Here is a 13712-nt window from a genome sequence, read left to right as displayed (position 1 = left end):
TATATCGCCAAAGTCATTTCAAAGTTGACTCACCCGTATGTGACCCCAATTAGTGGTTTTAATCCTCGATATGCCTGCAGTTTGACATTGATGTAATGTTATAACGAAGTGAACTCGCTGGTTGTGTTTCAAAAACAACCTAGCGTCCTATCCAGACAACATACTTAAGCATCAGGGGCGTGTCTAAAACGCTCGAAAATGTATCATGAACGCGTTCAAATACTCCGAACTACTAAAACACCATCCTAAACAGCACTGGAACGTTATAAATTCAAATACTATTCTCGTGAATGCTGTCCACGAAGTGAGCGCGCTAGTTATTGACACACCGCCAGCCCGTCCAGTGACAGGCGGACTCTGTGCATGCGTGCTGCTGGAGTCAGTCAGTGACGTTCTTGTCCCAGAATGCTGCCTGGTAAACAGACATGGAAGCACCTGGTGAAGACCTCCACAGTCACTGAGCACTGCACTCGCTCTTTGAACTGATCTTCATTGTCGATACACACTAAAGCCTGCGCCTTTGTTCTCCCTGGAGCTCCACCGGGACCCCTGAAGTCCAGGGCACTGGTAAGAGAACAATGATGACATCGAGATCAGCTGCTAATGTCTGTTCTGCCAGTTAGCCAGTTGCATGCTACAGCAGTGCCACCACCAATGGCTGGTTTCTGTTAGCAAAGAAGCTAAACCTGCTGCCGTCCCCCCTCCCCCTCTTATATGTGTGTGTAACATTTTATTTTGGTGACGTAATATTCAAGTTTACTTTGTTCGTCTCGCTCCGTGACAGAGCCGCTGTTTTTAGTTCTGACTGAAAAGTTGCTGTAGGAGGCTTTCTGATGACTGCTGGATCTTGACATTATTTGCTTTCACTTTCCCAAGTGCACTTGCTTAATGGAAGTTCACTGGTGGGTGCAAACAAGTGGACGGGAGTTGAAATGAATGGAGCCTGAAGAGTGTTTTTAATTAGTAAGCACTTTTTATTACTTCAAGGGTATTTTACAGAAGGGTTCATTGATTTTAAAGTTGTTAATTGAACTTTATAGAAAAAGGCGAACTGTTGTAGAGAGGAAGATTGGGAGTTTTATAGAACTTGACAGTACACTTTTTCCGATAATGACGTTTTTTAAGTACATATCTGTATGTTTGGTTTAGATCTTAAATATTTCAAATTAACTTACACATATATGATAACAGTATCAGTGTTTATTCTTCATTAAAGTTGTATTAGATGTATTTTGCAATTTCTAAACTTGTTTAGTTTCGACCACGCATCTTTTTGCAGATTTGTAGCATCACAGGAGTTATGGAAGTGAATTATTTATATAATACAGTAATAGACAAAACTATTGTAGGAAAAACTTCATGTTTACTCAGACAAAAGACACAGTTTTTCACAATTGCAACATTTCCCTAATCTTAAAATGGGGAAACATTATTTCTTTTTCCTTTTTTAAAAAATAAATTTCTTTCAGTAACATATCTCAATGTACATGTATGCAGATGTGGGGGAAAAGGACCACTTCAAAGTTATCGTCAGTTATCTGCATTTGCTGTTAATATATTAAGTGTTTGAGTGCTCAATTGTGGTTTGTTTTAAAATATATCTAAGGTCTAAAATTATTGTCATTTTTTGCAATTACATGATCTAAATGATAATATTTAGAATTTAGGAGACACATTATCAGCAGTTTATCAGTCAAATAAAAGACAAATCAACATTTTTGTCAACATGTACCTACAAATTCAGGAAAACTAGGCTTGTTTTTTCCAGAGCTGCATTGGCTGCATGATTTTTCCAAATTTCTATGTGAAATAAAACTAAATAACATCGTAATATACAAGGGATTGAAGTAGTTTAATAAAATATATTTAATTAATTTAACTTTCAGTTTGAATGGAGGATTCAGTAGCTACATTTCCATGCACCTATTTTTATGCTCATTTTGGACATGCGCACAAAAAAACGGTTGATGGAAACGCCAAGATGCGCATAAATTTAAAAAAATGTGCATAAAAATGTATGCGCATTACTGAGTAGGATAAACTTTTTATTCAATAAGAAAAGATGTGCATAAACTACGATGAAAACACTTTTACAAAATAAATTCCAGTTTGCACATTAAAAAAAAGGTCATTGTGGTTTTGTTATAAGAGATCATGTGATGATAAAAATGTGTGTGAATGGATAATCCAGCAGGCTGAGCACAATGTAAAACATCTGAACTGTTGTTTTGGTCATTCTAAAACGCATTAACCATTTCATTGTTAGTGTTATTATATTATTAATGACCTCCAGAATCAAGAGCGTCTGTGCTCCGCGTCTCACGTCTTCAAACGCCACAGCGCAATTACTGTGTGTCAGGATTGCCTTTTGAGCCGCAAGTCATTTATTAAATGAAGAAAGGATTTACGCAGCTTCTCTTATCGCAGCAAATTAGTTTTTTTTCTGTTGATATGTGATGCCAGTTAATCAGGAAGTGACGTTTTTGTTCTCTTTGAGTCGCTGGATGGAAACGCTCATTTATTCACACATCTTTTATGCGATATACGATACAGTTTTGCACAAATTTAATTCGCATTTTTGGATGGAGACATAGCTAGAGACTCTCATAAAGACCTTTTCTTTTGTTAAAGAATCAGCGTTTTTGAATCACTTTAATATATGACGCATAAGCTTTAATCTCAAAATTCCAAATATGCCATATCACATAAAACATTTGGGAACAAAACACATTTTTTATCCATTTAGTAGAAGAGAAGTTAACTAAACCCAAAGACACATCAAGCTATCTTCAAAAGAACTTGTGACGACTAGTGTTTTCACCTCATGCCAGCTGCGTCTGGTCTCATCTGGACCAAAAAATCAACACACCAATTGGACGACACCTGACAGAAACAAGAAAATCTTTCCATACCCACAGGTGGCTGTAGTCTCTATTGTCATTTCACAAAGGTAAACTGAAACTAACAAATTGTAAACAATGCAGCATTACTGTATAATTTTCACAGTGCTTCTCGCTCCCCACAAAGATATGTCTGGTAATCTGACAGGCAATAGGGTTTGCAAATATTTTTTAATAAATGTGATGAAAAGTCAGCTGGTTTCATTGTGTTCTCTTTTGACTTGCATCTTGGGTTGTCTAAAGTAACGACCTCGATACCAATCAGTACTGAAATGTTAAAAACTTGAATTTCCTTCTAACATTTCCAAAGTGGGTTCTGAAACACTACTGTTTGGCCATTGTGTTTAACAGATATGACTGTGATTGGCCATGAAGGTCATCAGTTTACCTCTCTTCACTACTGTTCACTGTTTTTCACACAAAAATACCTTTCAAAGCCACGTCAGTCAGTCAGTCCATAAGCAGATCACTCATAGACGGATCAGCTGAACAATCGAGCTTTGAAATGCTCCAGTGTCTGTGTATCTGTGTTTGGGCTTGATCAACAGAGGCGAAGAAGGGTTAAATGAACGTTTTTAAAATTTCAGTACCGAAATTGATACTTTTGCCAACCCTAATTGCGTCAGTTACTTAGTTTCGTCATTTCATTTTTCATTCTCGCTCTCTGGTTTATATCTGAACAGCCAATCAGAGCTCTCTCTTTCACTGATGGCCAATGCTAATTTATCATGCCGAATTGGGCAATTTCCAGTGATGTGAGACTTACAAGAGGCGATGTGTTGAATATCACAAACAAACTAACCTGACTGATGCTCACCAATGGCCTGATGCTGCCCCATGGCTGACCATTAGCTTGGTGTGTCTCAGTCTTAAGTGCATAGTTTAGGGAAGCCACTGTAGATGTTTTCAGTGTGTAATGATAACTGTCCTGTGAGACATCTTTTTTAACGGTATTTTGCTGATAAAAATTCATCTAAGTTTGTTTTTGTTGCACATTGAGAAATTGGTAAATGTGTTTTTGTTATAGTTTAGATCAGGGGTGCCTGAACATTTTTTTTGAAGGGCCAGAATCCAAACTTGATTAAGGGTGGTGGGCAAAAGTTAAATAAAACAAACATTCATATTAAATATTTTTATCCACTTGTTAAGTGTGACGTCACGTCACGCGAGGCGGCTTCCGTGTTCAAGAGCTCTATCAAACTATATCTGGAGACTCAACAAATGGTAATAATAAACGTTTAAAAAGCGCTGTAACACTTTAGAAAATCATGATCGCTATATATATATATATATATATATATATATATATATATATATATATATATATATATATATATATATATATATATATATATATCTGATGGCCAGAAAGTGATTAATATTTTATAAATTGTTACAATTTTGGTATTCGTGATGCAGCAAGTCCAGAGACAGTTGTGTACACCATGATTTTATAGAAAATTCACTTTAATGTGTGATATGACTAAAAAGTGGCCATAAACTAATATTTTCCATACGTCACGACTTAACAAGAGAATTGTATGAATAATTATTATCATTTTTGTACATTTTATATTAAACTTCTTACAACAAAAACAAACAACCCCATTTATAACAATTGTACTCAATGCTGAATAATTGTATACACTTGATTTGTTCCTCAAGGATCCCTAATTTTATTTTAAATATGATCATGTACATGTAATTAAAGTGCATCGTTTCATTAGCTTTTTTTGTATCTCAACAATTAAACAAACAAACAAAAGGTTACATTAAAATTAGAAATGGCAAGCTCTGTTAAATGCAATGACCCCAACCTTCCCATCATTCTCCCTCTCTTCTCAGATAGGATGGTGGGCCGAATCAAAGGTTGAGTTTTTAAAAAATATGCACAAAAGCAAATGTAATTTTTTAAGTTACTTTTCTACAGTGGCCGAGAGAGCTTAACGTGCTGCAATTTAAGAAAACACATGCAATTACAAAAAACGGCAGCAAATGAAGAAAAGATCTTCATCCGTTTGACGGCACACGTGCTGCAAATCCTTACAACGCAAACACATTTTTAAAAAGCGTGCTGTATTTTCTCACAATGCAAACAAATGAAAAAGCACACTGTATTTTCTTGTAACGCAGGCAATTTACGAAAACACACTGCATTTTCTCACAATGCAAACAAATGAATAAAATGTGTTGCATTTTATCATAACGCAAACAATTTATGAAAACATACTGCGTTTTCTCACAAAGCAAACAATTTCCGAAAACGCGCTGCATTTCCTCACAACACAATCAAATTACTAAAACGCGCTGCCTTTTCTCACAACACTTTCAAATAGCACAAATTACAAGGTTATGGTTATTTTGGCTAATAAAATTAAAAAGTCAAGGGATTCAGGATGTTAAAATAAACAAACAAAAAACACAGCGGCATCTGTGATTTTTTTTTTTTTTGGGTACACTTGAAACATTTTCATTGTGTTTCGTTGTTTTTGAAAGTGTTGTGAGAAAATACAGCATGTTTTCATAAATTGTTTGCATTGTGTGAAAATGCTGCGTGTTTTATTAATTTATTTGCATTGTGTAAATGCAGCACGTTTAATTATTGTGTTTGGGTTGTGTGAAAATGCAGCGCGTTAATTTGTTTGCGTTATGTAAAAATGAAGTGGGTTTTATTAATTTGTTTGCGTTGTGAGAAAATGAAGTGGGTTTTATTAATTTGTTCGTGTTGTGAGAAAATGCAGCGGGTTTTATTAATCTGTTTGCGTTGTGTGAAAATGCAACGGGTTTAATTAATTTGTTTGCGTTGTGTGAATGCAGCGGGTTTAATTAATTTGTTTGCGTTGTGAGAAAATTATGTGGGTTTTATTAATTTGTTTGCGTTGTGTAAAAATGCAGTGGGTTTTATTAAATTGTTTGCGTTGTGTGAAAATGCAGCGGGTTTAATTAATTTGTTTGCGTTGTGTGAAAATGCAGCGGGTTTAATTAATTTGTTTGCGTTGTGTGAAAATGCAGCGGGTTTAATTAATTTCTTTGCGTTGTGTGAATGCAGTGGGTTTTATTAATTTGTTTGCGTTGTGAGAAAATTATGTGGGTTTTATTAATTTGTTTGCGTTGTGTAAAAATGCAGCGGGTTTTATTAAATTGTTTGCGTTGTGTGAAAATGCAGCGGGTTTAATTAATTTGTTTGCGTTGTGTGAAAATGCAGCGGGTTTAATTAATTTGTTTGCGTTGTGTGAAAATGCAGCACGTTTTATTAATTTGTTTGCTTTGTGTGAAAATGCAGCGCGTTTTATTAATTTGTTTGCTTTGTGTGAAAATGCAGCGCGTTTAGCGTTCTAAACACATCTCTTTGTTTGCTTGGTGTTTTTGTAATTGCACATGCTTTTTTAAATTGCAGCACATTAAGCTCTCTCAGCCACCATACTTTTCACCACCTGCTGCCATAACAAAGTTAGTGGAACAAAAATCTTCATTTGAAGCGTCAAGTTGTGTTCAATTGTTGTTTTATTCTATTCTGACACAACCAGACATTGGTGTTAATATCTGTAGTCTAAATGTTTATTCCAACTTTATCTAATGATTCTATGATAATTTAGAAACACAAATAAGTATACTGTGTGGAATAGCCAAAAGACAGAAACTAAACTATAAATGACAATTGCTCTCAAGGTCTAATGTAGATTTGGAATTCTGCTGTAATCATACTTGTCAAATAGGCATAGCTGAATCGTTGTCATTTCGATGTAAGATTGCATGGGGTGAGTGTTTGAATCGAGTTCACAGTCTTTAACAAATCATCTCGCCGCTCTAAAAACATGTAGATGATGTACATCTATTTCTGAAGGAGTCTTTTATCTCCCCGAAGGGGTTTATTCTGTGATAGCGATTGGGTGTACACTATCCTGCTCATAACATGGCTACTTCCCGCATAGGTAAATAATTAGATACAAATATTGATTTGAGTTGACATATTTATTAGCTCACTGACTGAACACAAAGCTTCTACGAAGAAAGCAGTTTGGTAAAGGGCAATTTCAAACATTTAGCATACAAAACGGTGACCAATCAAAACCAATTATACCAGAAAGCGGTGTAAAAAATGTAAATAAACACTTAAATGCATTATTTCTTGATATCAAAATCTCTGATGTCTCGCGCTGTTTCCCACTAGTTCAGGTAAATTACAGTAAACAAACGTGTCACAGCTTCAGATGTGCATTGACATTTGAAATATTAATTGTTAGTGTATCTTTAAGCACCACTTGTAGGGTGTTGACAAAGAGTGGGTGTCTGTGCTAAACACAGAAAGATGTTTCATAGCAATGTGGAATTACAGACACACTGAAGGAGAAATCTTTAAAACAATTTCTTATCATCGGTCATAAATCAGCCTCCGTTTCCCCTCATACCAACACTCAAGTCCGGGTAATGCATTTATCACTTTCCACTGACACACACAACAGGCTAATAGTCATTCAGTTAACATCAGAATAATGCTGTTTGTGTATATCTGTTATCTTGGAAATCAGTTTTTATTAATCCAGATGTACACTCACTGGCCACTTTATTAGGTACACCTGTCCAACTGCTCGTTAACGCAAATTTCTAATCAGACAATCACATGGGAGAGCAACTCAGTACATTTAGGCAGGTAGACATGGTCAAGATGATGAGCTGCAGTTCAAACCGGGTATCAGAATGGGGAAAAAAGGTGATTTAAGTGACTTTGAATGTGGCATGGTTGTTGGTGCAAGACGGGCTGGTCTGAGTGTTTCAGAAACTGCTGATCTACTGGGATTTTCAAGCACAACCATCTCTAGGGTTTACAGAGAATGGTCCAAAAAAGAGACAACATCCAGTGAGCGGCAGTTCTGTGGGCACAAATGCCTTGATGTCAGAGAAGAATTGCCATACTGGTTCAAGCTGATAGAAAGGCAACAGTAACTCACATAACCACTCGTTACAACTGAGGTATGCAGAAGAGCATCTCTGAACGCACAACACGTGGCGGATGGGCTACAGCAGCAGAAGACCACATCGGCTGCCACTCCTGTCAGCTAAGAACAGGAAACAGGCTACAATTCACACAGGATCACCAAAATTGGACAATAGAAGATTGGAAAAACATTGCGTAGTCTGATGAGTCTCAATTTCTACTGTGTTGTTCAGATGGTAGGGTCAGAATTTGGCGTCAACAACATGAAAGCATGGATCCATCCTGCTTTGTATTAATAGTTCAGGCTGCTGGTGGTGGTGTAATGGTGTAGGAGATATTTTCTTGGCACACTTTGGGCACATTAGTACCAATTGAGCAATGTGTCAACGCCACAGCCTACCTGAGTATTGTTGCTGACCATGCTCATCCCTTTATGACCACAGTGTACCCATCTTCTGATGGCTACTTCCAGCAGGATAGCGTACCATGTCATAAATTGCGAAACATCTCAGACTGGTTTCTTGAACATGACAATGAGTTCCCTGTACTCAAATGGCCTCCACAGTCACCAGAGCTCAATCCAATAGAGCACCTTTGGGATGTGGTGGAACAGGATATTCACATCATAGATTTGCCGCCAACAAATCTGCAGCAACTGCATGATGCTATCATATCAATATGGATCAAGTCTCTGAATAATGTTTCCACTACCTTGTTGAATCTATGCTACAACGGATTTAGGCAGTTCTGAAAGAAGGTGTACCTAATAAAGTGGCCGGTGAGTGTGTACTTTAATGATGAAACATAATGAACAGAAATGCACTGGATAATGGACAATGAAAAAACTGCTTATTGAGTGTACAAAAAGTTAATTGAGTTTAATTCATTGATTGGGCAGAACATTAAATGAAAAAATCATCATGATATATATCATATAAGATATAATAACATAATATTCGTATTGCAAAGAGGAGTGATGCATTAAACTTATTTTATGTGCCAAACAATTTTGTGTTGTGTGCATGGGTTGTTTATCCAAATTTGACCAATCACATGAGGCCTTACTATCTTTATACCCAATTCCCCAGGAGTGGTGTAAAGTAATTATTTACAAATTCTCAAATTACTGTAATTAAGTATTGTTTCCTTTGATAATTGTACTTTACTGAGTAGTTTGTGTAAAATGTGTACTTTTACTTAAGTAGATTTTAGTTCTGTATCCGTGCTTTTAACTGTGCTATTTAACCTTTAACCTTCAATCATTTAATTCTCATTAAATTAATTAATCTGTTTACCTACAGATTGCCAACAGTTTTTGTGCAGTGTGCTGTACAAAAAAGACAGAAGGTAGAAAGATAAATATAAAATAATGCATTTAACTATAAATGAATAAAAAAAGACCAAGTATTAAAGACCAAGAGTTAACTGCAGGAGTAAAAAGATGAGACTGTAACTATGATTAAAATCATATATAGAGAAAATGCAGAACTCACAAATAAGGGAAAACTGTTTTCATATCCTAGGACCGGCCACTGAAAATGGCACGATCACCTCTCAGCTTCAGTCTTGTATGTGGGTATGACAGAATAATGCTGTCTGCAGTAATGCAAACATCTGGCTGCCCTATTCACATTTACAAGATCTGACAAGTAAGCAGAAGCCATACCATTACTTAAGACTTCCAGACAAACAACATTTACATTCAATCCTATACGCTCTAGCAATAATGTGTTTTCTATGAACTCCACTCCAAAATCTGACAGTGGTATTTGAACTATTTGATGCTGTGGCAAGAAGATTGGGCTGGACCAATATAAAAGGAGTTACAGTACTCCTATCTAGGCATGGGCCGTTTAAGTTTCTGACGGTATGATAACCTTGGATAAAAATACCACGGTTTCACAGTATCACAGTATTGTGATTACTGCTCTAAATAAGTTCTTTCTAATGTCTGGGTAAAAAATAAATAAAAATTTTCCCCATTGAACAATTTATTTTATTTTAAGAAACATTTATAATCTGTTGTAACAGTAAACATGTCGGGCTAAAGAGATCAAATAAATCATTGACTTCTGCTGTCTTCATTAGTTTCAAAAACACAGATTTCTTTACAGCACATAAAAATAAATTGAAAAAAATCCTTGTATATACCTTGGAAATGGTATAACAAGAATATTTTATCCATATTAAAAACTTGACTTTTCCAGACCGCGGTAAACCTTGAAACCGGTCACCGTCCAAGCGTGAAAAAACAAAGGCATGTAAAACGTTCAAGATCTATAAAAGATAGAAAGGATTTAACCTTTTACAGAAGTTTAAAATTGGAAAAACAAGAGTTCATATTTCAGTCAAATTTGAGAGCAAAATCAAAATGGACTTAAATTTTTCACTGTTCACCAGTGATGGGAATAACTGCGCTATAAATAAACAGCGGTACTAACGACGATACTTGTTTCAGTTACGAGTAATCAAATGAGTTACTGTTTTCTCCCTTACAATGCCATTGCCGTTACTGACAATAAAATGTGCATTACTATAATTGAGAACACTGAAGCAATTTTCATGCGAGCAGCTTCTCTCAGCCATACCTCTTTTTCTCTGGGGTGGGTGTGTGTGTTTGGCTCTGGGGCAGGACACATAAGCATCCAGCTATGATGATTGGTGTGTCTGTGAAAGTGGTGTAACTGAGAACGTGATGATTGGTCTAGATAGAGTACATTTGCATTGTCAGAGACAAAGTAGTGTGGGTGTTAACACACAAGCATATGCACATGCACACCAACTACCAGCAATCAGAACGTTGGCAAATTTAACAAGTTCAAAGGTAGCTTTTGCAAACTAGAAATATAAGCACTACTTTTCCCTCGTTAAGGTGAAAGGCAAGAATATTTATGTTAATATTATAATGATATGTTGAATGATGGTTGTCTCTCACATTGTTCCACACCTCATTAAAATAGTATAGATTAGTGTAAAATGTTTTTTATTTATTTTATAGTCATTTGACAAACTTATAGTAAGGCAATAGTTACTTTTCCTGGTAATTAGTTACTTATTAGATATGTTTTTTAAATAATTCAAAACTGCTTTTATTCTAGCCAAAATAAAACAAATAAGACTTTCTCTTGAAGAAAAAATAGAATCAGAGACACAGATACTAACTCGGTTACTATTTGTGAGAAGTAACTAGTAACTACTGATTACTGTTTAAAGGAATGTGCCCTGTTCGCTTTATTTAAGTGTTTAAATGACCATAGTTACAATTTGGTTTTATTTTCCTCAGAGAGTTCAAAGATAATAGCTTTCATCTCTCTCTCAATGTAATAAAAAAAAAAATCATTGATATCCAGGATTTTACATCAGCTAAGCATGCAAATGTGTGTTTCTAGACCATTTTTGTCAGTGTGTTTTTATAAGCAAGCAGATTTGCGTGTTATCAGCACACAAATGAAAGGACACTCCATGTTTTCAAAAAATTTAAACAAGAGGAATCATGTAAAGAGAAAACAGGATAGGAGCCAGAATAGAACCCTGAGGAACACCAGAGTTAGTGGAGCTACAGAAGAGATAATGACTGGTACCACCACAAAAAAGTTCACTAAGATAATGATCTGAACCAGCAAGGGCACTTCCTTTGACGCCCCCTCAATTTTCAAGCCATGATAAAAGAATGCCATATAACTGTATCAATGCTGCACTAAGATCTAAAAGCACTAAGATGTCACTGATGAAGGATGACAACTGTATGAGGATTGAAAATGCCAAATGGCCTTAAACAACAAACAAATGCACTACAGAAAGTTATGTTTTCAAATACATGCACATATTGCATGTATTTTATCAGTGCTGCACAAGCTTCATTTGCAATGCCAACTGCTGGACACTCTTAGTTTTTTAGTCATAATGCAATATATTGTAAATGTATAATGAATGTAAATCAGCTGTATCAACTTTCTGTCTGCTTAGTATAGGTGCATATTAATATAAAATTAAATTAATCTCACTGATTAATTAATCTCAAATAAGATTTATCTTGGGAAATGTTATTTTGCATGAATATTTTATTACAATATTGCATAATTTCACAGTATCATTCAGCCCTATTGCCGGGCATATGTTAGAAAGTCAAAACATTTTCACTGGTTCCTTATATCCCTGAGGCGGATTATCAGGCTGTCAACTGCAGGGCTCTCAGATGGTTAGCTGGGGTTAGTCGTTATTGGATTGGATTACTGTGTAGTGACGGGCTCCGCCATAAGTAGATCTTGAGCTAGTAAAAACTGTAGAGAAGAAAGCTGCAGTCAGATTCTGTTGGCCTCAGTTCACGAAGGCTCTTCTATCAAAAACAAAGAGCTAATACCCTAAACTGTGATTGTTACGCACTGATGCCCCTGTTTCCTTTCCGCAGATTCCCTCACCAGCTTGCGTGGCAGTCTGGAATCACCAAAGCTGATGAGGATCTACTGACTTGACCAGTTTTGTTCCCATTTTTACTTTTGCAAGGTATGAGATGATATTATGTCACAAATTGGATGAAATTATGCGTTACTTGTGCAATATTCAGTTTCAACAACTTTATACCCATTGCAGGTATTGTGATAAGGGGCTGTGGTAGTAAATTCCTAATAGATTCAAATTAGAAAATTTGCACTGGAAGATGGAGTTTGTTACACTGTTTTCAACTTAAAACAGAACTTTTTATGAACTTTGGCCAATCATTTGAATAACTACAGAATTTTAGGTCTAAAAATTTTTTTTCAAAGTTCAAAGCACACATTTTTGAGAATGATGCCTCGTAAGCACAATACAGTGTTTTTACTAGTTTTCACAAGGGCTTTCCTATAATATATATTATTATTAATATATATAATTGTGAATTGCATTGTGGGACCTTGATATCTGCTCTGTAAACTTTGGATGTTGAAAATGTAACTCATTCTCTTTTTTTTGGAACGATCGATCTCGATAAAAAAATTCTGAGGATTGACCAATACAGATTCGATCCCGATATTGTGCCGTTTTATTTAAGCATTATACAGTTTCCATAGTCCTGGTGATAAACTCAAATAATATATCTTCTTTAGTAAAAATAACAGACCTATAGGCCTACTGTAAATGGCACAATCTAACTAAAAACATGATGCTTGCTGTAAACTAGTCTACATTATTTGAGCATTCGCTATACCTTGATCTATTGTGCTCATGTTTCCTTTTTTAAAATTTTCTTTTTCTTAAAATTTTTCTTTGAAATCTGTAATAGGCTACCACTATTGACCCTAATCCTCGGTTAAATAACCAGCCTTTTAGCAAAGCCTGATATTTTCCTGCAGGTTTGACGAAGACTAAACAAAACTCTCTGAGGCCAGTTTTACTTAATAATTTCTCGCCGTGAGTGAGACTGAGAAAGTTCAAAAGACTGTTAAATAAAATATATTGATATGAATAAAATTACTGTGAAATACTCACAGTTTTAGAGTAGCCTATATTAGACTAAATAATTTTCTGTTAATTATAATTCATATTGCGCCCGTAAGTTTCACTTTTATTATTATAATCTACTACTTTGACCACAATGAGCCAGGATAACTACAAAATATTTGCAGCACTTAAAGTATTCCCCTCGGAAGAATAAAGTCAGTCGGAAGAATGAGAGAACAGAAACGGCTGTGCATGCCGGTGCATGAATGAAGCGCTTGATTCATCACTGAGACACAGCGCGCAGCCCTGTATCTGTGGACACTTCCAAAACAGCAGCACAAAGGGTGTTGAGTGCGTTGACGATATGTCCAATGTATTATTCAGCCTTTTATAATTTAAAATTTCAGGTAGGCCTACTTTGTGTGTGAAGAGCAGGTATAACAGCGCAACATGATTTA

At 35.7% G+C, this 13712-nt stretch overlaps 1 protein-coding gene across 1 annotated transcript in view; it reads left to right on the top strand.

Annotated features, from left to right (window-relative positions):
* Positions 1-418: 418 nt before the first annotated feature.
* The window catches only part of LOC130237193 (ataxin-7), a 72599-nt gene continuing 59305 nt past the window's right edge, over positions 419-13712 (top strand). The window contains exons 1-2 of the mRNA XM_056468065.1: positions 419-567; positions 12245-12339. The gene's annotated coding sequence lies outside the window, so the exon portion shown is untranslated. The remainder of the gene's footprint in view (positions 568-12244; positions 12340-13712) is intronic.

The sequence above is a fragment of the Danio aesculapii genome, chromosome 11 (genome assembly GCF_903798145.1).
Source record: "Danio aesculapii chromosome 11, fDanAes4.1, whole genome shotgun sequence".
NCBI classification, from domain to species: Eukaryota; Metazoa; Chordata; class Actinopteri; order Cypriniformes; family Danionidae; genus Danio; species Danio aesculapii.
This window is presented reverse-complemented; position numbering and strand designations above follow the sequence as displayed.